This window comes from Eubalaena glacialis, chromosome 9 (genome assembly GCF_028564815.1).
Source record: "Eubalaena glacialis isolate mEubGla1 chromosome 9, mEubGla1.1.hap2.+ XY, whole genome shotgun sequence".
Classification (NCBI taxonomy): Eukaryota; Metazoa; Chordata; class Mammalia; order Artiodactyla; family Balaenidae; genus Eubalaena; species Eubalaena glacialis.
Genome location: NC_083724.1, coordinates 107,707,895 through 107,734,805, shown reverse-complemented (window position 1 = coordinate 107,734,805; position 26,911 = coordinate 107,707,895).

Here is a 26,911-nt window from a genome sequence, read left to right as displayed (position 1 = left end):
GTACCATAATGGAGACATCATTATCGACAGGTGCCTTGACCTCTCCCTGGTTAATGAGTAGCTATCGATATGTAAGTCATGTAAGCATTTTCCCCTTCTGGACCCTTCACCTCCCCCACAACTCATCCCCACACATCCTCCCTTCTCTTCCTTCTCCTGACAGAGCCAGGACACAAGAGAGCTTGAAAAGAGGATGGCCAAGTCACTTAGAATCCCTGGAATGATTAAAAAAAAAAAAAAAAAAAAAGCACTGACCCAGGAGTCAGGAAACAGGGGTCTCTTCTCAAGGGACGTGGAGCAACACACTTCATCTTCTTGGGCCTTTTTTGCTCATTATTCAAATGGGTTTAATAATGCCTGCCTTGCCTACCTCACAGGGACATTATAAGGATCAAATGAGAGTAAAGGTATAAAAAAGCTTTGAAAAGTTAAAAGCTCTATAGCATTGAAAGAGATTGCTTTTAAGCCAAAAGTAAAGGAGCTCAGTGTTTAAAGGGAACATCGGAGGTAAAAAGGAGAGTGAGAGTTTTCCATATTTCTGGGAACACGTGGATCTTCCAAATGATAGCAATGAAATGAAACTCTTTTTACCAGCATTTCACTCCTTGATGCCTCCACAGAGAGGCAGGGTGATCAGGAGAGATCACTGCTTGGTTTTTCTTGCTCAGGTGAGTCGTTTAATGACAAACCTTGTTCCATTCTCCCTCTTTGACAAGCAGGGTATCTGGAAAACAGGATCTGGCACGAGGGCCAGGATTACTTGTTCCTGAAATGCAGGACAAAGAACCAAAAGGGCTGATCCAAGTGAGCAGTGGCATCCTGGGACCCAGAACCAGGCAGGGCTTCCTATCTAATTGGTAATTCAAAGGACTCACAGAGGGGACTCCAGATTCAAGGACGTAGCTCAGGAATAAGGAAACCAGAAAAGAGAACCTGCAGAAATTCCTGACCCAGCGAGAGGTGGTGCAGTGGCTTTACATGAAATGTTGAGAGCTTCAGTTGGGTGGGAAGAGAGTCCCCAGGCTCCCGAAGACAAGCCTTGTGGCTGGGAGCATGCTTGTTCAAGATTATTGCAGAGATGGCAGGAAGGTCCCTTGCCACTGACTCGCTCTTTCTAGGGCTGGAACTTGGAAATCAAGGAGAGGAAGCGGAGGGTTCTAGAGAGCAGACACTATGGCAGAGAGGAAACTAGGAGAGGAATGTAAGTCAGAATCAGCCATCTAGGTATTTGTCAAGAAAACCAACGGGCCTCAGCCTTGGGGGTGTGAGAGTCTCTTTAACTTGCATGAGACTTCAATTTCACCTTAAGTACAGTTTATAACCACCAACTTTGCACATTCTATGTTCCAACATCTTACCAGGGACTGTAGGGAATGCAGGGATAAGTAAATGACAAGATCTGCCCTCAAGAAGCTTATGGAATATTTGAAAAAAATAGATAAATTTTAATACAAGAGCAAAATATTGTTACAATGATCCATGAAATGTCATCCAATGAGATAATCAATATGAGAAATCCTTGTGAGTTGCAATGGTCCAGTAAAGATTTCTTGAATGACTTGAGTAAGGTTTAAAGTTAAATCTACTGGTAAAAGTGTTGTGAACAAGGAGGTACAGGTCAGGCTGAATTTTAGTGATAGAGGAATAAATGAGGCAAGTTAATTTCCTCTTCCTTCTTCATCCTCTTTCTCTCTCTCTTCTTTCCTCTCTTTCTCTTTCTCTTTCTTCTTCTCTTGATACCACCCAACATCATCTAAGTCTCCTCTAAATCCATTAGGATTTGATTTCCCCTTTCCATCACTTTTAGCATCAAGGCCCACTCACTGCCCAACTCATTCATCAACCTTGTCTCAACCCCATCCCAGCTCCCCAGCCCTAGGCCATCCCATTAGGTTACCTGCTCAGCAGCTGGGAGCCGCCACACCGCTGTTCATATCTCCCACTTCACTGCACTCTGCATTCTGCATGTAGCACCATTGGCACTTAACAAAGGTTCAGCATGATGCATTACCCTCTTCCCCCTCAGAGGATCTCAGAGCAAAGAACTTAATGCAAGAATTGCCCTTAGAGACCCGTATTTGCAACCCGCTGCCTATGGACTCAGACCCATTAAAATGCAATCTCCACATTGATTTTTTTTTTAAACAGGACTCTTAAAGCCGCATGACGTTAAAACCGTCTCGCCAGTAAGCCACATTACACAGCTCACCAATTGTTTTTTCCACTAGTCCCTCCTCCCATAGGCAGTTATGCTGGTAGTTAAATGAACATAATCAATGTGTATTTATTCATTAGCTCACTATCCAATTTGTGGATTATCTACCCTCCTTAAGGCAGCGGCTGCTTCTGTCTGTGGCTGCTTTTGGGACATTTCTTCATTCCTTTAGCACCTCAGCCAGAGAGTGGGTAGGCGCTCAGAGGACACTCAAAAACATGCTATAAGTGGCTTTGATTAACAAAACAGATCGAGGAGGAAGGCGAGAGTACTTGCTAGACAGGGCGTGGGAACAAGGAGAGACTCTTCCATTACCAGGAGCAACCAAGACTGAGCTAGAAAACAAACATTCCTTTAAGCTTTGATCCCTTATCTCAAATGAATGTGGGCCTGAGCTTGCTGGCCCTGGCTTGGATGGGCTGTGTCAAAGCCTAGCCAGAGTGGAATTGGGAAACCACGTGAAAGTCAGGTGTTTTAAAGAAGAGGTTAGAATGCAAATTCTGGAGAAGGTTCCTGAGTGGTGTGAACATAGCTGCAACTGCTTATGATGAGAAACCAGTGGTGTCTCTGACACCATTTTTTCCCACAACTCATCTCTTCCTTTGGATGGAGCAGGATCAGACTTTCCCAGGTTTATTTAATGGAAATCTCCAACATACTCTGGCATGTTTTGAGTGTGCGAGATAGATTTCTGAAACTTTGGTTCTGACTTGTTTGGTTTCCAGGAAAACTAGTTGATACAGCGGGCTTGCCACTGCTGGGAATCCATCATCTCTTGCACCACATACTCAAATTCTCCAGGGTCTTGGCCAGATAGCAGAGCCTCTGTGAACTGGGCTCTGTGGAGTGGAGATGAGCCCAAGGGAGGGACCAGAGCCAGGAGGGCACAAGGTGCCATCATCGCAGAGGGTCCTGAATACCAATCCCCTGCAGAAAACAGCTGTGGGTATGGGTCTGAGAGTCTGCAGCATCTCCTCTAGATGTTCTTACAGGATGACTGCAGCCAATCAAGGTCTACCTCCTCTTGTCCTTTAGCCACCAACTGGTATTCTGGTGGACCTTCTGAACAGCACTCAGATCCTTTAGTTACTGGCAACCTTCCAGGACATAAATGGTGGCAGAAAATATGAGAAGGTGGCAATAAAGTAAGGTGTGTTTGGTGAAGGAATGCAGTGAATGAGACTGAGTTGTCAGTAGTAGGAGGTTTAGTGCTACGTGTGTTTCATTAGAATCATATTCATCAACTCCATTTCCTGTCACTCCCAAGTGAAGAGTGGTAGACAAGAACTTCAGGAGGCTTGACTTAGGCTCTCCAGAACCAGTGCAAAATCTTGGGGCTTCTGTCCACTCTCAGGCAGCTTGACAATGCACAGAGATAAAATGACTTGTCTACAAATGGAGGCCAGAGCAGGAGTGAAGAGTGGGTTAAACATGGCATTTCCACTAGGATGTTTTATAAAATATAGTCATATACATGTAAGAAGGGGCAAGGAACAGTTATATCTAAGGTAACTATATCTTGAGTGCTCAGGAATTGGGATGGGGTGAAATCATACCTTGTGTGTAAAGAGACTCTCCTGGTGTAAAAGTCCAGAGAAACATGGTCAGTTACAGAGTCACCAAAGACCCAAAGACCCCAGTCAGTGTTTTGAAAGAGCTTGGCACCATCCATGGAGAAGTGCTGTACCAGTGCTGTTCTTGGCATCAGAAGTCCTCTGCATTCCTCAATTTTCAACAAACTCATATAGGTATTTTTGTACTTGGATGCCCACCCAGCCCACGCAGGACCTCCTGTGTTAGGGCTCGCTGGCACTGTCTAGATCTCTCTAAGGGGAGGACTCCCTGGAGTGGGTATTTGTCCCATCCTGTTACTCTCGCTCCTGGATCTGGATATTATCCAGTTGGTTTCAGTTGCCTGATTCAGAGGAACTGTGGAAGTAAAGATGGCCAAAATGGCCACTGGGTCCAGCAGCAACTGAGGTCCCAGGTCTTTCCTGGCTGACACTGCTACAGAGATTTGAGAGCTGACGTAGTCCCCACCAAGTCTCAGTGACAACCTAGAAAGTTAAGAACTCCTACATCTGGGAACAGGAACCCCTCTGGAACAGAGATGGATGTGAGGATAGAGGCCTCTGGAGCTAGTGCTCCTCTCAAACAGGGTGGCCCCACTCTAGCCACACCATGCAGGTATCAAGTTAGTCCAGGGACCATGCACTTACACGTCTACAGTGGCCAGAGAGGTACTAAAGGTGTGGAGAGGGCTGGGCTTCAGTATCTGCAGGGTAATTGGTAATGGTTGGGAGTGTGCTACACTGGAAAGTATGCCCAACTAAGGGGGTGGCTGAGCGGGTATTCCACAAAGCAATAGGGGCCCTGGGAGACCTAATCTTATGATTTCTTTTTAGTAGAAAATCTGTTTTTTTAATTGAAATATTGGCTTCTATTTAAAAAAATAGAATAAACAAAATCTGTCTTCCCAGTACATGTGGCCCCTGGGACTTCAGCTGGTAATATCTATTTAAGGAGCACAAAGTCTTTTTAAAGTAGGCAAAACAAACCAGGATTAAGATAGAGAAAGTGATGGTCCTAACAACAACAATAATAATATTTTCCCCTCAGTTTGTACACAGCAAGCATCCATTGTGTCCCTATATGTGCTTCAAAACCATCATAGACAAGCTCCTCAAAAACCTAAATGTGTCAGCAGAATCTTCCAAGTAGGCTTTGTTTGTTTGTTTGCTTTTGCTTTCCCTGATTTAGCTTGAATTGGCATGTCAACATGTATGGATCTCTATCAAACTTTTATTATCTGGGAGGGGTGATTGGACTTGCGGGGATGTGGCAGATGAGCAGGCCTGGTGGTCATTTGGAGATAGCCTAACCTCCCCGCAGGAGGGCGGCTTCCCTCAGGTGGGTCACAACACAGAGATATTTATACTTACGCTTCAATATGTATATGAGCATATATCTATAACTATGGTGAAAACACACAGGCCAAGTCACCAGCCACAGGCAGAGTTATGAACTTTAAGCTGCCTTGTGAATTGCTCCATAAAAAGAAAAAAAAAAACCCAAGTCTTCCAAGGAACAACCCAGAACTGCAACAAAGCTCTCGGTGGTGATACCAGCTTGCATTTCGGCTCCCAAATGGAATGGAAATTAGTAATGAGGCAGCAGCTTTGGGGAGGGGATGGGGACCGGAGTAGAGCCTCCCGTCCCCAGACAATGAGGAGGAAGCCTGGGTTTAGCAGCTAATCAGGAGATTGTTTGTAGTAGGCAGGGGATGGAATGTCTGCATTTCTTTCCCCATTAGCCACCCTGCCAAGTGTTTCCACATCCCAAGCCTAATGAGTTCCTGGCAGAGGGAATCCAGAAAAACTATTGGAGAGCCTAGACGTTTACATTCCCCTAATGGCATGGCGCATCTCGAGGTTGATTTATGTTAAGCTCTGTAGCAATAATTCACTGCCAAGGCGACCTACTAATCCTTTAGATTATGCATTTGGTGTGTGTCACCTAAATTGGCTCCTCCATGTGGAGTGGCATGAGGGGGACGGGAATTTGTGCATATTCCAATCAGGAAGAAGATTCATAATCTACTGTTGAGGAAGAATGGATCCCTTGCTTTTGATTTTAATGCGGAGAGGTTGGCTCCTGGGATTTTGGAATAAATATTTGATCTTAAAAGATCATTTTGTAGCTTGCAGCCATCAACCCAGCCAGGTTTTTAGTGTTTGTTTATGGTTTACACCATATGATTCAATAAACTCTGCCGGAGAAACATGTGCATAATTAAGTTTAAAAACCAGCCCCAACTTCTCCACAGGACCTGCTCCTGAAATCACAGTTTACACACCAAATTCTGTTTATTGCTATTGGGATTTCTGTCCCCACACTTAGTGACTCAGAGGACCTGCTCCTGAAATCACAGTTTACACACCAAATTCTGTTTATTGCTATTGGGATTTCTGTCCCCACACTTAGTGACTCAGAATCTGAGGTCATCTCTCTGTTTCCTTCTTGATGGCAGACTTTCCCCGGATGAGGATTTTCCTGGCAAATTCTCTCCCATTGTACTAATTGCCAGTGCTAGACCCAAAAGTATGAATGGCATCATCTCCCCAAGCTACTAAATGGGACCCCTATTTCAGATACAGCACTTGCTATGTTATGCTCAGTACCATACAAATGGGAAATGTGAAAGTTGTTTATTTTTCCCATTTCACAGTCGTACAGAATGAGATCTAAGAAAAATAATAGCTGATCCTTACAGAGTAGTCACTGTGTTCCAGGCACTGTTCAAAGTGTTTTGCATTTATTAGCTTGCTTAATCCTCAGCAACAGCCATCTAATATAAGCACTATCATCCCCATTTACAGATTGGGAAACTGAGGCACAGAGAGGTTAGGTGACTTAAGGTGGCCTTGTTTACAGAGTGAGTTGATGGTGGAGCAGTGAGACCACTGTGCCATGCTGTCTCCGAGGCGTATTTGTATCACAGGACCAAGCAGTGAAAACAAACAACACACAGTGAAGCGAAAATTCCAATCACCTTAGTTTAGGCTTAGCCTAACGTTGCAGATCAACTTCAAGAATGACCTCAAGAAGGTGCTCCACCAAAACTTCTAATCCCACTATTAGAGAATAGAGGTTCTGAGCTAAATTGCCCTCTTCCTGTTTTCTGTACTCTGCAAAAATGCATCTCTCTCTGGCAGGGAAGACATATACCTCTCTAAGAACTTATTTATAAGATCCTAGTGAATCTTTCCTCACCTTAGATGAGATGAGGAAAGTCAAAACAATTCATTCATTCAACAAATACTCATGAGAAACTCTCATGTGCCAAGTTCTGAACCAGCCTCTGGTGACCCAGGAACGTATAAGGCACAGCCCCATCTTCAAGAAACTCACAGCCAAAATGCATGAGAAAGGGACCAGCACAGGGAGAAATGACCCATCACCATCACAAGATCATTTCTACCAGTGCTGCTTCTGTCCAGGACCTACAACCTAAGGTCCAGAGGATGGGTGATACCAGGAAAGAAGAAGACATGGGAGGCAGGCAAAATCTGAGACTAGCAGGGTAATTTCTAGTCGTGTGTGCAGTTTTCTGATGGAGTGCAGAACGAGCGTCTAGGCCAACTATCTTTGCTATTGGCTTTGTCTCTTTTGGGAAGTTGTTTGACTCCCTCTCGAATGACTGCAGGGGAAATGAAAAAGTGTTATAGTGAGGCAGTGAGGTCATCAAAATTAGGGACTGTCATTCCATCTGCATTACCAATATGTACTGGGCAAAGAATAGCACTACTTCTGCTGTACATCCAGGGAAGAATAACTTTAGTGCAATCTTGAGGGCAAGTAGAATTTTCTTTTTCTCTTTCTTGTCAATATTTCTTTCTCACCTCTTCCTCCCTCTTCCCCATCCTCCTCCTCCTTCTTCATCCCCTCTCTCTCTCTCTCTCTCCTCTCTGCCATTCTTTTCCTGCTTTCTAAACAAGCAGCTTGACTACATTCTGTGTACTCTACCAAATTTATGAAATTCAGCTGAAGATTATTTTTTATATCTGTAATATTTCCACATGACTAATTGCATTTAGTGAAAAGCTGACACCAGGCAATTTCTTGGGCTCATTCAATGTTGGATTTATTAAAGCCCCAAATCATCCATCATGTTGAAATTTCACAGGTTATGTTTATAAATAAATTAAATTAACAAGTGTGTGCTGTGCTGGGTATTCATGTGTGGGAGGCAATGCAAACACATATGTGTATACGCCCATGTATAGTTGTGAACGTATTCCACAGTGAGTGTGTCCTGACCCACACAGTCTGAAAACTTCGTGTCGACACACAGTGACTTTAAATTCGATTTGTAATTGAGAACAAGGTCTGATTTAATGAGCACATCCACCTGTTCAACCCAAACATAGATTGCATCTAACTGGGTAGCTAGCATGCTGTGATGCAAAAAGAACTGGTACAAAGTTCAAGTTGCATGTCAGCTAGTAGATCTGGGTTCTAGTCATGCCCCAATGCCAACTTCCTTGAGGACCTGGACAGTCACTGTCTCAGCTTGGATTTTAGTTTGTCATCAGTAAAATAAAGAAGCTCCTTTCTAAATCCCAGAATGGTCATGAGCCAAGAGTCCAACAGAGCAAAGATAGTGTCTAGCAAATGTGGGTCAGTATATAGAAAATTGTTGGTACTTTTTTATGTGCATTTACCTGCTGGTCACAAAGACCAGTGTCTTTTTCTCAGAGCTGAATTGACAGACAACAGCTCAAGAACTGACACTTAGCCATCCTGATTGACACATTTGAAAAACCGAAATATCACTTGAAAATGCAAATGAAGATGAGGAGGAAAAAAGGGTAGAAGAAGAGATTCATAGTCACTGAGGTCCTTCTGCATACCAGCGATGGGCTTGGTGATTTCCAAGGTCAGGAAGGGGGAAGTCAGAGAGGAATGTTATACTTTATCAAGCTGGGTCATTATCTTTAATTTTTTATAAGGAAATATAGAATGACTTATTATTATCATTATTATTATTAATAATGGTAGTGATAATTACCATCAACATCACCATCAACAATATTTCATTAGCAGAAAATATGTGGCAAACGACAAATCCATGATAGAGAAAATTAAAAGCTCTACTAGGCAGGACAGACTATCTTTAGTAGACATTGCAAGTATATTTCACAAATTAATTGTGATATTTATACAGATCTGACAACAGTAGCTGGAGGATCCAATTTTATATCAATGTTTTCATTGAATGTTATGGAATTCTAGAATTAGAAAGAACCTTATAATAACATCTTGTCCATTCCCCTATTTCATCTAAACCCGGGATGGCAAATATATTTTAATATCACATGCCACTAATTGATTGATGGTAGATGCCTGGAGTACTGCATTGAGAGGCATTCTGAAACTGCTTACGAGCTCAGAGAAAAAGAGGGTTGTGATCAATTAGGTGTGTCTACCATGGGTACCCATGGGAAGATTAAGCACTCATACCATATATTCGCCATTCCCCAACATCATTATCCTGAAAAACAAGAATTTGTTTCTGACTTTAAAGTTACCTTTGAAAAGAATGCCTGCTTCCCTCAAGAATTCCCATTTCACATCTTTCATTTGGAGAAGATGCTTCTTTGTATAGAACTTTGGGCAATTAAGATACAATTTAACCTGATTTTCGGTTGTTTAATTCTCAGGAGGATGGAGCATCTCTGGACACATACACCACTTGATAACAGAAATCCTTTTATTGATTTATGGGCTTGGGGTCCCAGAATTGGTGTCAGGATCTACAAGTGTGAATCTTGATGGGGCAGTCCAATCAGAAGTCCTGCCCGGAAGGACTGGGGAGGATTTAGAGAAAGAACTTAGCCTAAGGGAAGAGAAAGTGGAAAGAGAAGCCTAGTCTGTAAGATAGGAAAGCCTTAGAGGTTGGAGAGAAGGACTGATTCTGAGAACAACATAATACTTCTCAGGATTACCTCCTAACCCAGCCCACCAGACTGTTGTTTGAATCCTGGAGTCTGAGGAAGAAAGAAACACAGAATAGTGAAATCGAAGTTTCACTGAAAACTCTATAAATTACTGGCACACAAGACTGCTGCATCAATCCCCCCTCCCACCTCAATAATGCAAAATGCAAAAAGTAGAGAGGTATTTTCTCTTATTCTCCCAGAATGGTTTTGGGAAAACTCCTATGTAATGACACTGATAATAACAGAACAATAGCAACACACTTGTTGAGGGATTATTATGTGCCAAGTTATGGGTGAAGTGTTTATTTGCATTATCTCCTTTGATCTTGATAGCAACCTTATTAAAGATGAAGCATTATTACATGAGGTCCAAGGTGGCACAGGTAGAAAATGGCAAATCTAGATTTGAAAGCTGAACAATATTCTTTACAGCCTGTACTCTTAACACTGCTGATGTGCTCCTTTTAGTGGAAGTAGGAAAAGCAGTAGTGCCATCCAGTTGGTTGGTACCAGTAAATTAGCTCTGATGGTGGAAGGTGGGGGACACTATGATTTGTAGTGTTTGCTGATTTCTGCAGTGTAAATACTCCCACCGTTGTAGGGTCTAGCCACCAGTGTGAACCTATGTGGAGTTGGAAGAGGACTCTCTGAGTCAGCATGAGCTAACTCTTGCCGATCACCGTGCCACAGTGGCTCCTAAGAAGCCCCAGCACACAAAGGGGCACCAATAGAAGTGAAGCTGGTCACAGCAGGAAAAGACAATTTCTGGTGTTAAGCTGAGGACAACAGAGAATTGGTTGAACACGCTTTATGCCAAAAATACTGCAATCATAGAACTGCAGAGCGAAAAAGAAACACAGAATGGACCCGTATAAACTTTTCATTATTTAGATAAGAGACTGAGGTCCAGAAAGAGGAACTGACATGTCCAGGTGACTTTTGTGATAAAGCTTGACCTGAAGACAAGATTATGTTACTTACCAGTGTTTCATTTTCCTTTATACTGAACGATCTCAAATTTTGTAAGTCTTTTTATAGTTTCTATATAGTTTGGGAACTCTCTCATCCCCCATCTATTTTCCATACTTCTCCTTAGGTCCCTAAGTTTCACTGCCCTAAAATGGGCTCCACAAAGAATCTTACAAAGCAAAGGATGATGAGAAAGGTGAAATCCCTGCCAGTTATTGGCCAGAGGCTATTGATTCTTCCCGTTGATCTAGTTTCCAATACATGGTTTGCCAGCTCTAATATTACATCTATATGAAAGAGTTTGAATTTCTTAACTCTCCTCTTAAATTTGGGGCTTCCTACCTCCAAAGCAAGACTGCATACCTCAGTGCACCGAGCTACCATGCCCCAGACTTCCAATATCCTGCTCAGTGAAATGAATTAGTCAGCCTGACTTCATTTAGGGGCTGCTGATTTATGAAATGGAGTCAAACCCTTAATGTATCCTGCTTCTGCTTCCCCAGTCTATTAATTCCTCTTTCCTTCCTTCCAACACTACACCCTTGAAGCAGCTGGTTCCAAAACAACTGGAGCAGAGGAGAGGGGACAGGGAACAAGTTATATAAATGAGCTGATCAGATGAGTCCCCATTGGAGTGTGGTAGGCAGAATAGTAGCCCCAGAGATGCCTATGTCTAATCCCCCAAATCTGTGAACATGTTACCTTAATGACAAAAGGGACTTTGCAGGTTGAATAAGTTAAGGATCTTGAGATGGGAAGACTATCCTGAATTATGGGTGGTCCCAATATCACAGGGGTCCTTAGGAGTGGAAGATGGGGGCAGAAGAGAAGATCAAAGTGATGTGATGTGAGAAGAACTCAAGCTGCCATGCTGGTTTTAAAGATGGAGGAAGGGTCCAAGAGCTAAGGAATGTGGGAAGCCCCTAGAAATTGGAAAAGGCAAAGAAATGAAATCTCGCCTAGAGCCTCCAGAACTGAATGCAGCTCTGCTGACATGCTGATTTTAGCCCAGTGAGACCCATGTCCAACTTATGACCTACAGAACTTGTGTTGTTTTAAGCTACTAAATTTGTGGTAATTTGTTACAGCAGCAATAGGAGACTAATACAGAAGGCAATGAGTTTGACCTTTGCACAGGGTCAAAAGTAGTCTTGTGTTATGTAGTCTTGTTCTCCTATCAACTTGGGAGTGGAAAGGAAGACGTCTACCACCCAGCTAGTTCTGTCATTTTCTTGGAGATGTTTTAAAACTCTTATACTCCTCTCTGGAGAGATTTTTCCCCCTGTGGACCTCAGGGGCTTAGAATTGAATTAATCATAATCTTAGCTCATGGCACACTCTTATATTGGGCTCACACATGGATTTTTTTAAAAAAATTAGTTAGTTATTTTTCATTGTATGCCAAATACCTACAAATCTTCCACCCAAAACCAAAGCTAGGGCCGTGACAATGATCCAGGTGAGGCTGTATGCTCCCCACCCCCCATCTCTATTCCCCCACTAGAGGTGAGCCCCATTCTGAACCATTTTCCTTTTTCCTGCTTTATTTTTATGTGGTTTTATTGTATCTATATGTGTTCTTAAAAAGTAATTATTAGTTTATAACTTTAGAAGCAGTATAGCATGCTGTATGTAATTGCTTGGGATTTCTTTTTTTCTGTTAATATTAGATTACTGAGGTTCATCCATATTGTTATACATCACTGCTATAGAATAGTCTACCCATGCTTTATTCATCCAGTCTCTTATAGGTGAGCATTTGAGTTGTGTCTGTGTTTTTGCTTTTGTGAATTGTGATGCTATGACTATTCTCATCTATGCCTTTGTGGCACATGTACACTAGTTCCTTTTAGCAAAAGACCTAGGAATGCAGTCTCCTAAAAATTCTTTTGTTTGACTTTTGAGTGCTCTGGGGCCTAAGCTAATGTGGGAGCCAGTGGGTGGTATTGCTGAAGGAGCTGGTTTGAATCAGGAGGGATGGCTGAGGTTGGATGGTAAGACAGTCAGGGAGGCAGGTAGAGACAACCAGTGAGTCGTGCCCTAGTTGAAGGGCTCAGTCATTGTCAAAGTGCTCACTCCAAGATGGAAGGGAGGTAAAGCTTCCATTCTAGAGCATTCAGAATGAAGAGACAGACACACATAAGGAAAGAGTCAGATTCTAAAAACAGGGTCAGATTCTAACTTGAGGAGGAGCAGGGCTGCCAGTACTTCTGAGTCAAACTGCAGTGGACCATCTGTTGGTCCCATTGCTACCTCCCTCCCATCTCTCTAGGATGTTATCTGGGACCTCCTATGACATTAAGTACGAGGGGGCCTAAAAGAAATCTGAAGCTCATTCACTATTTGCAGAGTACTTTCACTGTAGTTTCCACCCACTGGGAAGATAGGCTCTCCAGTCTTCCTGATTAGGAAAGCCATCAGGAAATCCCAAATTGACTTTCTCATCCTCAAGGTTGTATTTCCAGGGCACCAAAGAAGAAGGATTTTTCTTTGCTGGGCTTCAGTCTCCCCATCCGTCTCCCATCAGATGCAGCATCTGCAGGCATCAAGAGCACGGTACTGCACGAGCATTGCATTGCCAGTGCTGTTCCTCCGTGGAGGAAAAGTACATCTGGACCTGTGCACATCCTCCCACTCACCCACCCAGTGGGAGGAGAGGACACAATGACCTCAGTTGCCCCTGACTCCACAACCCCACTCCACCCCCACACTTAAAATACCACCCCGCCCCCTGCTAGCTGAGAGTTTTGCTTTCCTCCATTGAAGAGGGAGCCTGCAGAGAGTCTGTATAAGCGAAGGAAGTATGTGAGTCTGGAAACCATGACTCCCTGGGAAGAGAATCAAAAATAGTGTGGTCACTGCTTCTACAAAAGGCAACGTTCTTCAGCACCTGTGTCCTTCTCCTTCTTCTCCAGGTCGATAGACTTCCAACTGCAACTCCCATTCCTCCTTTAGTCCCATCATACTCATGCCCACTGCCTCACCTGAGAAAACTGAAGTGGCAAGAGGCCACTGATCATTCCCAGACGACTCCCACAGAGAAGTGACACTCCTCCACTGTCAACACACTCTCAGAAAGGAAGCATCTAGTGTGACAGCTCTAGGAAATTGAAACGGACCTGGTAACAGCACTGTCGGACTTGTGGATGCTTTCCCAGCAGGGGAAAGAGTCTCCAGAGTCCTTGGATGTGGAGGGTTTGGATGCAAACTCCTGCTGGAAGCTGGGCAGCTGGGGCTGGCAGGAGAGCAGGTCAGAGGTGCCAAGAGGAGGTTGAACTTAACAGTCTCGAGAAACTTCATGGCTTCAGGGCTGGGGCCTGTGATGGCAGCCACTCTGGAATGATCACTGCAAACCCTGTGCCCTCACTCCTCCCCATGCCCTTCCCCATTCACACACTTTGAAGATGACATGGCATAGTCTTTTGTGGGTTCGAGAAATGCTAAATCTGAAAAGAACTTTAAAGATATGGTTTCTGACCATACAGGTGAGAAAAATGAGCAATAGGGTGAGGTGATTTGCCCAGTCATATGGTTGTTTAGGAGCAGAGAAAGGAATAGGTCCCTGCCACCCAGCTGGTGTGTTCTTCCCTACTTCTGACAACTGGAGAGCTTGCAGCCAGTTTTGCTGTGGAAGAAAGCACCACTGCCTTCTTACAGAAGGAAACAATTAGACATAGTACTTGTGTCTTAGGTAGGAGAGAGGCCCAGGAGAAAGATATAGATGAGGTAGGCAGGTGTGAGAAAGAGCACAGGGAAAGAGACCAGAGGTCTGGGTTGTGTTCCTTCTACAAATATTCACTGGCTGCTGATGCTATCCAGTAGCAGACTAGATACAGTGGTGAACAAAGGGATATAATCTGTCACCAAATGTCCTTAAGTAAGTCACTTCCCCTCTCTGGCGCTGGTGGGGGTCTCTCCCTATATCTCCATGGCTCCATGGTTCCAGGGATCAAATCCCTCAGAAAGCTTATAGAGAGTAAAAAATAAAATCAGTATTCATTGAATACCCACTATGTGCCAGCCATGCTAGAATACCTGATGTGGCTTTTGTAACTCCATGAGGCAGAATCTTTTTTTTTTTCTCAAGAAGGGGAAATGGACCCTCACAGAAGCTAAATATCAAGATGCCTTGTTAGTAAGTGGTAAGTCAACATGCCATCTAAGGCCCTTCTGACTCCATAACCATGAGACCATTTTAGTCAATTTTGAGCAGTATTATATTAGTTTCAGGTGTATAGCGTAGTAATTCAGTATTTTTGCAGATTATACTCCATTATAGGTTATTACAACATAATGACTAAATTCCTGTGCTATACAGTGTACCCTTATTGCTTATCTACTTTATAGTAGTTTGTATCTGTTAATCCCATATCCCTAATTTGTCTCTCCTCCCATGAATGTGATTCTTAATTATTCTTGCTTTAGTTTCCTCACTAGACCCCATCCTCATCCTCTCTCCCAGTACCTCGCAATTCATGGATCTTTTTAAGGAGGATTAAGCCCTCCATGGAGTGCCAATTTATTGTTTCAGTTGGTCATGGCAACTGTCCTGGGAGACTGGAAGGTACATCAAATTCTCATTACAGAAGACCAGGCTGAAACTCAGAAGGCTAAGTGACCTGCCAGGCTCATTCAACTGGTTTACAACAGACCTGGAGCAAGAACCCTGGTCTCAGACATCCTAATCTAGAGCTCTTTCCTTAAACCTGGGATGTTTCAATAGCCCTGCCTTGCATTTTAGAACACGCCTAGGGAATTTGTTCCTTTCCTGTCCAGACTCATCTGTCTACTCAAGAGACCCAGGTCTATGCAGGTACAATGTGAGTATGTACTAAAGGTGGTGTCCAAATTGAAACTGCTACCACCATTTGTGGTAGATTGAAAACCACTGCCTCGGTATTTTGCAGCTCTTTCCATCAAGAGGTAGAGTCTATTGCCCCCGTACTTGAATCTAGGTTGGCCTTATGACTTGATTTGACCCATCAAATGTGGTGGAGTTGATGTCTGAGCTCCAGAGTAAAGGCGTAATGAGGCCCTGCAGCTTCTACTTTCATGCTCCTGGGACCAGAGACCACCATGCTCCGGAGAAGTCTAGAAAAGCCTGGAGGATGGGAGACCTATGGAGAAAGACAGACCATGAGGAGATGAATCTGTATCCTGCTTTTTATTGCTGTGATTTTTTTATTTTAAGTTCTCTGCAAATGTGCACAGTCTTCACTTTGCCTCTGCCATTATCTGCGTCTTCATTCTGACTCTACCATTTCTCTAGCTGAGTGACTCAACAAACTCATTTTATCTCTCTGAGCCTTTATTTTCTCAAAATAATGAGGGATAATAAGAGTATCTACCCTATGGGGGTAGTTGAGAAAATTTAATGAAATAATGTATGTAAAACTGATTTATAAACTGTTAAACACTCTAGAAAAAAATAAATAAAGTCCATCACTACCAAAGCACCTACCTGGAATCCCTGCTTAAGACCACAAGATCAGAATTTGTAAAATTTTGTCATAAACTAACAACACTCCTGGAAGGAAAAAAGATTTCACAGTCAAAAACTGTTATGCCTAAATCTTAACATACCAAAATTATAGGCTTTTATGCATGCATCAGTACAACCCTAGACCCTTTCTGGAACTGCCTGGTGGTTGGCAGGGTGGGTGAGGCTTTGTGACACTCAGGTTGGGTAGAAGGCACTCTTGAAACTCAGGAAAAGAGGGAAGGGAGGTCCTGGTGGTTATAAACGAGTGAATATTACAACCACTGTTTGAAAGGGAAAGGGGATGCTGAGAGCATGCATTCAAAATGACTCAGTGTTGGGGCTTCCCTGGTGGCGCAGTGGTTGAGAGTCTGCCTGCTAATGCAGGGCACACGGGTTCGAGCCCTGGTCTGGGAGGATCCCGCGTGCCGCGGAGCGACTAGGCCCGTGAGCCACAGCTGCTGAGCCTGTGCGTCTGGAGCCTGTGCTCCGCGACAAGAGAGGCCGCGATAGTGAGAGGCCCGCGCACCGCGATGAAGAGCGGCCCCCGCTCGCCGCAGCTGGAGAAAGCCCTCGCACAGAAACGAAGACCCAAAAAAAATAAATATAAAAAATAAATTAATTAATTAATTTAAAAAAAATGACTCAGGGTTGGTTTAGTGAAAGAAAATTAGAGCTCGCTCATTTTTGAGTCCTTAATTTTTTCCATCTACTAACACATAACACTGTCTTATTACAAAGGAGCTGATTTCAATGTTATCTCTTTATTTTCTTCCATTCCATTCTTTATCTTTGGCCCAAGGAAGCGGGCTTATTCAACTGGTCCTAAAGAATGGATCTTTTCATGTAGCAGAATTCGAAACAGATTCCACTAAATAACATTGCTTTAGAACAAGAAGAGATTGAGTCCAATTCCTGAGTTTACACAGAGAGGGTAAGTCAGTTACCTGTGGTCACATTGCTAATTAATAAGAAAAAGGTCAAAAACTAGCTTTTTCCCTGACTCTGCCGCTATGTGGGACCACCTTAGATGAAGGGAAAAAATACCCACACCATGAAACACATTACTCTAGGGTTTCCAGTTTGATGGTAAAAAGAGCAGGAATACAATTCAGGCAGAATTAGGACCTGTCGTTTCCCAGCCAGTTACTGCCTTGATTCTGTTAGCTTTTGTCTGTGAAGGCAGGAGAACATTGTTTATAGTGAGAATGACTAACTTCATACACAGTTTAACTAGGTGGTTCAATCAAACTGTTCTTTCTTATGAAATTTGATGGCGGGAAATGATTACCATGTAAAAAAGATTTCACTCTGTTTGAGTGATTCCTATAAAGCATCTACAGCATAACTTCATGGCTGTGAACGTTAATTTTGTGACACCAACTGTAATTGGGTTCTGTTAAAAAGACAACAGGTCCAAAATGGAGTCACTTAACACCAAGCTCCACGTCACCAGACCAAGACTTAATACTTAATTACAGTTGTGGCTTCTCCCAAGAATGGAATCTGAAACCAGTCAATCAGGAATGACCTGGTCAGCACTAGTGAGGTCATCTGCCTGATAGACCCCTGCCCTCCCCTAAAGAAAGGTGACCTTGCCACAACCAATCCACTTTTTGCTAGTATAACTTTCTTATTCTGTTCCCTCTGCCTATAAAATCTTTCATTTTGTACAGCAACTCAGAGCTCCTCTCTCTCTGCTAGATGGGATCCTGCCTGATTCATAAATCACTGAATAAAGCCAATTAGATCTTTAGATTTTACTTAGTTGAATTTTATTTTTTTAACAGTATTGGTGGTAGTGACAGAATCCAAAGGAAAATTCTGATGGCTTCAGGTACAAGAAACACAGGCATTGGTACCCATGAACCCTTTGAATCCTCTGTTTTCTTCACCATTTTTAGCGTTGTGGTTAAGTTCCTCTTGGTTTTGAGATCCACACTCTTCGCATTGAGTTTCCAATCTAATCGGCTTTCCATTCCAGGGCAGGTCAACTTGAGCTAGCAGATGGTTCCATCTAGAACCCAAGCCCTTAGCCCTAAGCTCAAACCACAGCTCCCATGTGATTGGAATCCTAGTCCTCAGTCCTCATTTGTTGGGGGACTGCTGGTTCAGTTCTTTCTCCGATCCCCATGAGGCAGGAGATAGATGGGCCCCAGGCTGAGCAGCTTGAGTTTGTCCCCTGTGGACAGATACTCCAAGATGAAGACAATAGCAGGAGGGAGGAGAAGCTGAGCCTCCTGCTCATAAAAAAAGACCCCACATATTCCTTATTCTCAAAGTCAAGGAGACCTTCCTGACCATACACATGCAAAGAGGCTCTTTGGAGGTCAAAAAGGGAGTGATGTCAACCTACCCATAGGCCTCTTCTCTAGAATCCATCTTGGCTAAGACATGTGCATGCACACATGGGAGGACACTGAAATAAACCAAATACAGACTCAGAACCAGGCAAAGCAAGATGATTGGCCAAAGGAAACCCAGAAGAAATGCCCCATGTAAGTGATTCAAACTACCACGCAGGCGCAACTCTTTCTCTGAGTCCGCCCTTGTGTCTATCCACACGTACTATTTTTCCTCCTAATAAACACTTTACTTGTTTCACTACTTTCTATCTCTGTGGAAATTGATGTCTACAAAACTGACAGGCCAGGGCCTTGTCACTAGCCACTGGCCCTCGTGGTCTAGTGGCTAGGATTCAGGAATCTCACTACCACAGTCTGACTTCAATCTCTGGCTGGGAACTGAAATCCTGCTTCAAGCCACTGCAGGCCAAGGCCACCCAAGATCACCCACTTCCACACTGGGAATTGCCATCCCACAGTAACATCTTTTGGTTACTACTGATTAATGTGCACATGAAGTAAAGGTTATTGCTAATGGGAATCTCAGAAGCCAAAAGCCACAAAATTGCTGGGTACAGATGGAGCACTTAAAGCTGTTAGAGGACTCACCACCTAACTCTTAAGACTCCTGTGTTAGGATAAGTTGGTCTCAAAATAGGTTAGATTGACACTAGATCAGCCACCAACCTCATGAAAATTTCCAAGCAATGAGGAACACTGCTTGGACATTGTAAAACAAACACCACACAATCCCCAGTCAAGCAGCACATCCCTTTTAGGTATTAATTTGGCTCCAAGAGACCCAAGGCTTAACTAAAGAAATGGGATCCTTAACTTCCAAAGAGTTAAGCTTGTTACCTTTTGGCATACCTGCTTATTTCATGTCTAAGAACTGTGGTCCTGGAAACCACAGATGTCTGCAAAAATGGCAAAATCTTACTAAGGACAACTAGAATTACAATGGCAATTATGAGGAACATTCCAAATAGATAAAATCATTTAAGAAGTGCTCTTGACTGCAAGGGCTCCCAAATCAAACGAATATAATAGAATGGGATTCCTCTTAATTTGTACCCAGAAGCCTCCAAAAAGTCTTCGAAATTCCAAATTAGCTTCATTGAAAGATTTGTTGCAAAAGAAATCTTTAATGAAAAATGAAAGACACAAGAGGTACCTGGAACAAAAGACCATATAATGAATGCAACTCTTACTGCTCTCCCTCTATCCTCCTTTACTTGATTACTCATGCTGCTAACCCTCTCTCTGAATTGTCTTCCACTCTGAAGAGACTACATGACCATACACTAAGCCCACCAAGTTAGTGGTCTTACAGACACCCCCATATCTACCTTCAAATGAGAGTTCTTGTGTGGGTCCCTCCCAGGTTTGATGGAACCTTGAGGAATTTTCTAGTAAACTCCTACATTATTCCCTTAAATAGCCAAGGGAAACTAAAATTAGAATTAATGGAAAACCTTGCCAATTTATGGTAGATGCCCAAGCTGAACTCTCTGTTTAAACCCCACTCAGAGCCTGCAGATGGGATCCTGGGAAAACTGGCAGAAGCCAGTGAAGGGTGAAGATTCTTGCCGGTGTCAGCTCTCCTGAGTATCAGTCTGCAAAGTCCTGTTGCAAGAGAAAACTAAATTTTCATGTTGTCCCTTCCCTTCTAAATCCAGACCCATTGGTTATTGATCATTTCTCTTTCAGGGACAGCTGTTACCTTCTTGTTGGTCTTGTTTTGTGTCCTGAGAACTTGGCTTGGTAACCGTCAGGTTGGAGGCCCCAAATTATGGCCAGGCAGAAATGTGAGTGGCATCTTATTTGCAGGTAAGGTCCTACCAAACTGCTGCCAGCCCTCAAGGGAATTATCTCTCCTTCTTTCTTTTGGCTATCTTTGGGAGTAACTCTGGATCTTGGAAGAGTAATATCTTTTGCACCATTTTTAGGTGCACCCAAGGTGGGTGGTCATTCAATACATTACTGCCAGGAATATTTACTGTTTGTCCTGGCTCAAACCTGAAAAGATATTTGAAAGGATTTTTTCCTAAGTAACTTTATGGTCAGAAGTTTGTTAAATTGGAAGCTAACATTCAGAGCCTGATAGGAACTTTCTTTTAGGCCTACTCTCCTAACTTTAATGTATGCAGAGGGAAAGAAAAACCTTTTGTAGCTGTTGTGGAAGGATTTGCTAAAACATTCCAAAGACAAACAGCTCTAAATGCAGAACATAGAAATCTTTTGATTTCAATCTTAGTTGGAAATCTTCCTGATAGAAAAAAAAGAACACTGAAGATAATGTAGTTGCCTGGGTATATCAGCCCCTTGATATCATTTAGGCTGCAACCCAATTCTTTGAGGAATTAAAAGCAACTGTCCTTATCTTACAGATTTTTGCAAAACCAGAAATGCAGATCTAGAAACTATTCAAAATCCACCTTTTTTTTTTTTTTTTTTTTCTTACCAATCCACAAAACTACCCTATTCATCTCAAAGGGCTTGTGAATACTGTAAACATTCTGACCTTTAAGAAATGAGAGTTCTTATTGGAGGTACTTGTGTTCTTTCCCTGTGCCTTTGAAATGTAAATGGTCTATCAGGTCTTCAAAAAAGGAGAGAGGGAAGGTTATTTGGGACATATGCAAATGAACAATCATGTGTCTTCTCCAGAAATATCAATAAAAAGTTTTAGTCATCTGATCAGGTAATCTGAACTTATTCCATCTACCAGAAACACAATTTGGATCAAACTGCTCTTTCATAAACTAATGAGTTTTGCATTATCGAACCTGTCTCATGGTTAAAATTTTAAAACAAAAGTTAAAAGTTTTCTGTTTGCAGCTGACTGTATGCCTATATGTGTCTATATATGTTACAAATGTGTGATATTTTTCTACCTCCAGGCAATATTGCTAAGATTAATTTGTAAAAAGAGCTTTATTTAATTATCTTAAAAATAACAAACAAATGTTAATTTGAATTAAGAATTCCAAAATCTCTCGGAAATACAGAAAGTAACCCAAATGTTTTTCAAGTTCAAATGACCTGAAATAATCTTTAGTAAATAAAAGCTAATTTAAGTTTGTTCATTTAATTAAAATAGGCATGTCTTCAGAGTTATTAGCATTAAAAATTCAGCTTTTATTCCACCTGGGTTTACTAGTCAAATAAGTTCATGTTATTTCTGTTTCAAAATTTGTCTGCAAGAAAAATAACTTGATAGATGAAATTTTCATGAGTAATCTAAACATAACTGTTGAGAACAAGTGAATTAAATAGATGTAAGTGGGATAAGAGTTTTTAGGTGAACTTTTCAGCAATTATTATGTGTTATGGTATGTCTACTTTAAAATAGCTTCTGAAATCTCTTTGATAACTTAAAACATTAAAATTTTGCTATGTTAAGTTAAATGACAGAAATTCTTTGAATATCTAGATTATTTCCAAACGTCTACAGAAATATTAATTACTGAACATAGGTTTATCTACTTTTGGCTTATTACAGAGACACTAAAGATATTTGGATCTGTTAGTGAACATTTCCTGTGCCATACTGAAAGATTGCACTATGAAGAATCATCTGTTCCTAAAAATTATGAAATGCACTCATGTATTTGCAATCTCAAGAATGCTGGCATAACAGTTCATAATTGCTTAGTTTTCACTATAAATTAAGGTTTCTAAGGGTTAAATATTCTAATTAGTACATGCTATTAAAGCTACTAAAAATAATAAGGGAAACAACTCTGTATGCAAGGAAAGTGGATGTATTTTTGGCTAAGAAAAGGTATGAGGTATGGAGATACATTTTTGTTAATAGAAAAGAAAGTAAATTTATCCTAAAGTAAAACTGGTTATTCAAAATGAGAAAGAGGAGAATAAAGGCAAAATGGTATAAAAAGTTGGGAAGAGAAAGTGTGGTTAAGTTAGCTAAAATTGAACTAATATTTTAAGATTTTTTTAATAAGCTTATATTAATATCAATAATAATATCAATAGTGTACTTATGTAAAACTGGAACTTAATTTTTTTCATCTGCTAAGAGAACAAAGTTTTCTTAGACTATTGATCTGCTCTTGATTAAAAATTGTGAAAGGTTTTTCTTTACCAATTAGTAATCTGCCTAGAAAACAAAGATTCCATGTTTTGTCAAAATAATTTCCTATGTTTCAAGTTGTCTGTATCAGGTCTTTGGTTTCTTAAGAAAACTGAGATTTCTTTATTAGAAGAGCTAAGGGTTTTTTGTTTTGATTTGTTTTGTTTCACAAGTATTTAACATTTTCTATTTGACTGTGAAGTCCTTATTGTTACTATGGTTAAATGGATAACTAAGTATTATTTCAGAGCCCTATGATCCTATTTGACCAAGTGTTTTAAAACCTTTTGATGTTTTTGACAACATAACCCAAATTAAATTCTAAATAAAGTCTTTTTGACCTGTAAGTAATTTGGGGATTTTACAGAGGACATCTGGAAAATTGCAAAAGGTTTCTTCTCTCTCCTTATAAGAGAGAGATGTTACACTAATTACACTTATTCAATATGTTAAAGCACATGAAGCATTGTCAAATAAGTGATGCTAAATCTTCTTATGTTCTGATATATCCTAGTGTAGTGTTATCAGTCATAATTTTAGTTATTATTTTAAAATGCTGTACGTCATAGAAATAACCAAATTCCCTTGTCAGTAACATTGTAATGAACTTTTACCAGATCTTTAACCATTTTTAAGATTTTGTCATTTATAGTTATTGTTTTACTGTGATTTTTTGCAAAAGTGAGACTCATAGAAAGGACCTTACCGAGTGCTCCTGACCACTGATACTGCTATGAAACTAAAAGGCCTTGAGCCTTAGGTACACATCTCCCAGCTGAAGAAGGGTCCACCAGACATCTGGTCCTGTGTAAATGCTGGAGACCCCCAAATCAAATCAACTAGGAAGAGGAGCTTACTTCGAGGTAGACTGATTCCACTCAAGATGCTGGATCAAGACTTCATACTTTAACTAAACATGAATGCTTTTTCTTCCCTTTCTTTTTACTCTGGTATTGGTCTGAAAGGTAACACCATCATTCACATCTCACAGACCATTGTTAAATGGGGTAAATCTTCAGACTGCTGGGTCTTTTCCTCAAAAACTCCAATCTGTCCATGACTCTAAAGACCCCCTGGTTCTCCCTGTGACCAATTTTTCTTTTATTCCCAATGTCACCATAAACCATAATTGACCCTCCTCAGAAGTCACTTACAGAGTCTGGCTCTTATGACCAGAACATCCAGTGCCTTGTTTTCACCTTTCTCTTTTTATAACTGTACTTGCCCAACTAGGCACAAATACCTACGCACATTATAGTACCTTTGCATCCCCAACACTCATAATTACCTAAAGCAGATCTGCTGCCAATCACAAAAGGATCTCACCAGCAGCACCTTTCTTTGCAAGGAATTTAGAACAACTTTTTATTTCAAGCTAGGAGATTTACTTCCTAAATGTATTAAAAATCTAACTGACCCCTGGCCTGAACAGGCAAATGTAACAACCCCTGCAAATGAATCCATAAACAGTGCCAACAGTGAGAGTGTGCCCTACCAGGTTTTATCTTTGTCCGTGGTAGTTCTTATTCTCCTTGGGCCTATGCATGCCTAGATGGCTGGTGTATAACCAGGCAATGCTTTTTAGGTTATCTAAGTGTGGCCCTAACGGTCCACAATCAAACTGAGACACCTTTTTGGTCAACTCTCCTGAAATCGTTGAGTTAGAAGGGACCTAACAGGAGACATTCATGATTCAGGATTTGCTTCCTTTAGCAGGTCCCAACTTCCCTGGCTAGGAGTGAGTACAAATGAGGATATAATCAAGAACCTCCCCTTAATTCTTGAAGATATTGCAGAATCCAGTGCTGAAGCAATAGCTGCCCAAAAAAATCCTTAGACTCTCTGGACAAAACTGTTCTTGATACTAGAATGGCCCTTGATTGTCCTTTAGCTGAGAAAGGCAATATCTGTGTTGTGGCCAACACCACCTGCTACACCTGGATTAACACTTCTGGGGAAGTCGAGACTCAGCTACATAAGATCACTGAACAAGTCAGTTGTCTTAAGAAAGTGACTCCTTCGACAGCATCTTTCTTTGATTTATTTGATTCTAACTGGCTAGGGTCTTGGAGACCATGGCTCTGAAGTACACTCTAGACATTAAGAACATTGTAGTCTTCCTGGTGCAATATAGTCTCTCAAAAACTTCAAATGCGTGTTCGTAACCACTGACGTTCAAGCAAATAGTCTCCCTAAGACTGAAACACCAGAAAAAGAATGAAGAGAATGACCAACGTTAAAAATGTGAACCTGAAGTCATGGTCAGTGAATATCACAGAGAATCAGCAGAAACTGCAAGAACTTCAGAGCACTAGTTGCGAGGGGCATTAACGCCTGAAATTTTATTAATTTTTATTGGAGTATAGTTGCTTTACAATGTTGTGTTAATTTCTGTTGTACAGCAAAGTGGATTAGTTATACGTATCCATATATCCCCTCTTTTTTAGATTTCCTCCCCATTCACCATAGAGCAATGAGTAGAGTTCCCTGTGCTATACAGTAGGTTCTCATTAGTTATCTATTTTATACATAATAGTGTATATATGTCAATCCCAATCTCCCAGTTCATCCTACTCCCCACCCCCTTCCCCCATTGGTATCCATAAGTTTGTTCTCTACATCTGTGTCCCTATTTCTGCTTTAAATTTTGATCACATCTCTCAGTTTGGCTGAGAGTCTCATCAAAAGGGAATGGAAAGATTGTTGAAAAAGAGACAACAGGCCCCAAATTGAGTCACTTATGCTAAACCTCATGTCACCAAACCAAGACTTAATACTTAATTAGAGTTTTGGCCTCTCCCAGGAATGGAATCTTAAGCCAGTCATCAGGAATGACCAGGTCAGCCCTAGTGAGGTCATCTGCCTGATAGACCCCTGCCATCCCCTAAAGGAAGGTGACCGTGTCACAACCAATCCACTTATTGCTAGTATAGCTTTCTCCTGCCACTCCCTTCTGCCTATAAAAGTCTTTCATTTTGTACAGCTCCTTGGAGGTCCTTTCTATCTGCTAGATGGGATGCTGCCCAATTCATGAATCATTGAATAAAGCCTAGAAGATCTTGCACCCCTATGTTCATTGCAGCATTCTTTACAATAGGTAAGATGTGGAAACAATCTAAATGTCCATTGATAGATGAATAGATAAAGAAATGTGGTATATTTATACAATGGAATATTACCCAGCCATAAAAAAAGAATGAAATCTTGCCATTTACAATAATAGGTGGACCTTGAGGGTATTATGCTAAGTAAAATATATCAGACAGGGGAAGAGAAATACTGTATAATTTCAGTTATATGTAAAATCTGAAAAACAAAACAAATAGACATAATAAAACAGAAACAGACTCATAGATAGAGAACAGACTGGTGGTTTCCAGAGGGGAGGGAGATTGGAGAGTGAGCAAAATGGATGAAGGGGATTAAGAGGTACAAACTTTCAGTTATAAAATAAATAAGTCACGGGGATGTAATGTATAGCATGGAGAATATAGTCAATAACATTGTATTAGCTTTGTATGGTGCCATAGTAGCTAGACTTATAGTGGTGGTCATTTCATAATGTATATAAATGTCAGATCAATACTTTGTACCCCTGAAACTAAGGTAGTATCATATGTCAATCATACTTCAATTAAAAAATTAAATTTATTCAGTTGAATTTTTTTTAACAGTTCCAAAAACTAAAAATAAAGCCCCTTCTCCCACAGATTTTGCCTCTCTGGTGTTGGGGAGGGTGGAAGAGAGAATGAAGGGGGAGGAAGAGGAAAAAGGTAGAAAGAGAGAATGGATTGGATCTCACTAGAATGTGAATGTGCAGATAAAAGCTCAACTTTCTGCTCTAAAAACTCCTGCAATAAGAAACAATAAATTGCAATGCAGATTTGCTTCTCTAAGTAGCAAGTGACTGCAAACCCAGGCTCAGCTGGGTTCCCTGGGTTTATTTATAAGGGGGAAAAAAATGTGCTTTGGATTACCCAGGGAACCTGACTGCATTAAAGATGACATTTGCTACAGCTTCTCTCCTGGCTACCATTTCCTTGGAGTCTCTGGGCCTTGCTTGTGTTGAGATACCCCTAAACCATGGGGTTGAGGAGGGTTCCTGACACCTGGCGTCCAGAGCACTGAAGAGTGATTCTGAGTAGCTATTTGCCCTTAAATAGCTAATCTCCTTACCCAACCTACACTGCCTCCCCATTTTTCTCCTGTCCTTCAAATGTTAGGGTAACTCACAAGGAGAGATTTGGGGGGAAATTCTGACTTATGTGGATAATTTTGCCCCCCAAAATTGACTGATTTATAAGG